The sequence below is a fragment of the Durio zibethinus genome, chromosome 16 (assembly GCF_047325235.1).
Source record: "Durio zibethinus cultivar Kanyao isolate XHJ-2024 chromosome 16, ASM4732523v1, whole genome shotgun sequence".
Taxonomy (NCBI): Eukaryota; Viridiplantae; Streptophyta; class Magnoliopsida; order Malvales; family Malvaceae; genus Durio; species Durio zibethinus.
Window position 1 is genome coordinate 17,529,826 of NC_143177.1, and position 2,472 is coordinate 17,532,297.

Sequence of the window (2,472 nt, forward strand, 5' to 3'; positions counted from 1 at the left end):
ATCAGGATCCTATGCTACATACCTGAATCGATGAAAATCGGATGTCTTGCCATCTTTCATCCATATTATGTCCTTAGGGGCTATGGGATAGAACTCAATCATGCCCTATGTTTGGATGGCATCCATCCAAACATCCATTGCTACATTAGGGCATTTGATTGTGCTCTTGGATGTAGAACATTTTATGGGTATGGGCTATCAATCTTTATTCATTAGATGCTATGCATTTTACTTGCTCAACATGCATAATGCTTGTGCTTCATGTTGGCTCTCTTTGTTACTTAGTTAGTTCATTAAGGCCCATGCGATGCCAACATCCTGAAAGAATGCTACCTAGTTTATCCTGTCAATAGATATATGCTTGTCTTAAAGATTAAGCCATGCATATGTAAGTATGAACTAATTTAGACTGTGAAATTTAAGTGGCTCATTAAATCAATTGTAGTTTGTTTGATGGTATCTACTACTTGGATAACATTAGTAATTCTAGAGCTAATATGTGCAACAAACGCCAACTTTTGAAGGGGATGCATTTATTAGATAAAAGGTTGACGTGGGCTTTGCCTATTGCTTGATGATTCATGATAACTTGATGGATCGTACGACCTTTGTGCCGATGATGCATCATTTAAATTTTTGCCCTATCAATTTTTAATGGTAGGATAGTTGCCTACTATGGTGGTGATGGGTGGCGGAGAATTAGGGTTCGATTTCAGAGAGGGAGACAAAGAAATGGTTACCATATCCAAGAAAGGTAGTAAGTGCCAAATTACCCAATCCTAACACGGGGAGGTAGTAACAATAAATAACAATAATGGGCTCTATGAGTCAAGTAATTGGAATGAGTACAATCTAAAACCCTTAACAAGGATCCATTGAAGGGCAAGTCTATTGCCAATAGCTATGGTAATTCTAACTACAATAGCATATATTTAAGTTGTTGCAGTTAAAATGCTCGTAGTTGAAACTAAGGTTAGGTTATTAGGTCCACCTTACGGTGAGCATTGATCTACTCGTCCCAACTATTGGTGATGTGCTCCTGACCTTAATTGGTTAGGTCGTTCCTTCAGTGCTATTACTTTGAAGAAATTAGAGTGGTAAAAGTAGGCCTATGCTTGTATACATTAGCATGGGATAACTTCATAGGATTTCAGTCCTATTGGGTTGGCCTTTAGGATCAGAGTAATGATTAATAGGGACAATTGAAGGCATTCGTATTTCATAGTCAGAGGTGAAATTCTTGGATTTATGAAAGACGAACAACTATGAAAGCATTTACCAAGGACATATTCATCAATCAGGAATGAAAGTTTAGGGTTAAAAAAATAGATACTATCATAGTCTCAACCATAAATGATGCCAACCAAGGATCAACAAATGTTACTTTTAGGACTCTGCTGGCACCTTATGAGAAATCAAAGTCTTTAAGTTCCAAGGGGAGAATGGTCACAAGGCTGAAACTTAAAGGAATTGATGGAAAATCACCACCAAAAGTAGAGCCTGTGGCTTAATTTGACTCAACATAAGGAAACTTACTAGGTCTAGACATAGTAAGAATTAATAGACTGAGAGCTCTTTCTTGATTTTATAGGTGGTGATGCATGGCTACTCTTAGTTGGTAGAGCTATCTAGTTATTTCGATTAACAAATAAGACCTTAACTTGCTAACTAGCTATGCAAAGGTAATCCTTCATGGCTAGCTTCTTAAAGGGACTATAGCCATTTAGGCTAAGGAAGTTTAAGGCAATAATAGGTCTTTGATGCCCTTAGATGTTTTATCCTACACATGCGCTACACTGATGTATTCAATGAGTCTATAGCCTTGGCTAATAAGCCTAGGTAATCTTTGAAATTTAATTACGATGGGGATAGATCATTGTAATGGTTACTCTTTAATGAGGAATTCCTACTAAGCATGAGTCATCAGCTCACGTTGATTATATCCCTGCCCTTTGTACACACCACCCATTACTCCTACTGATTGAACGGTTCAGTGAAGTGTTTGGTTCATAACGATATGGATGGTTTACTACTTGTGACATCGTAAGAAGTTCACTGAACCTTATCATGAGAGAAAGGAAAAGATGTAAGAAGGTTTTCATAGGTGAACTTACAGAAAGACCATTGTTGAAAGTTGTTCAACAAATGACCCACAATTGCGTTAACGAAACATTGAGGGGATGAGGGTGCCTCTATGCCCTAAGCCTTTTTTGACCCTAGGCAAGCACAACAGTCACTTCATTTTACCTTTTGGGTGGACAAAATGACTGGTATCAGTGCCTGTAGCCAAATAATGAACCCCTGGCAAGAATCGCGTTAAGGAACCGAAATGTAAAAGAACACACGTACCCTTACCATCTCATTCGTGGTGCATGTGTGGGTAACATTGTGACTTTTTTTATCATGAAAACCAAAAATGAATCTCGATAATGGATATCTCTATCTCACATTGATGAAGAACGTAGTGAAATG

General features: G+C 37.9%; 1 pseudogene; it reads left to right on the forward strand.

Annotated features, from left to right (window-relative positions):
• The first annotated feature begins 330 nt into the window (after nucleotides 1–330).
• Nucleotides 331–2,127, forward strand: LOC149514372 (18S ribosomal RNA; annotated as a pseudogene).
• The last annotated feature ends 345 nt before the right edge of the window (nucleotides 2,128–2,472 follow it).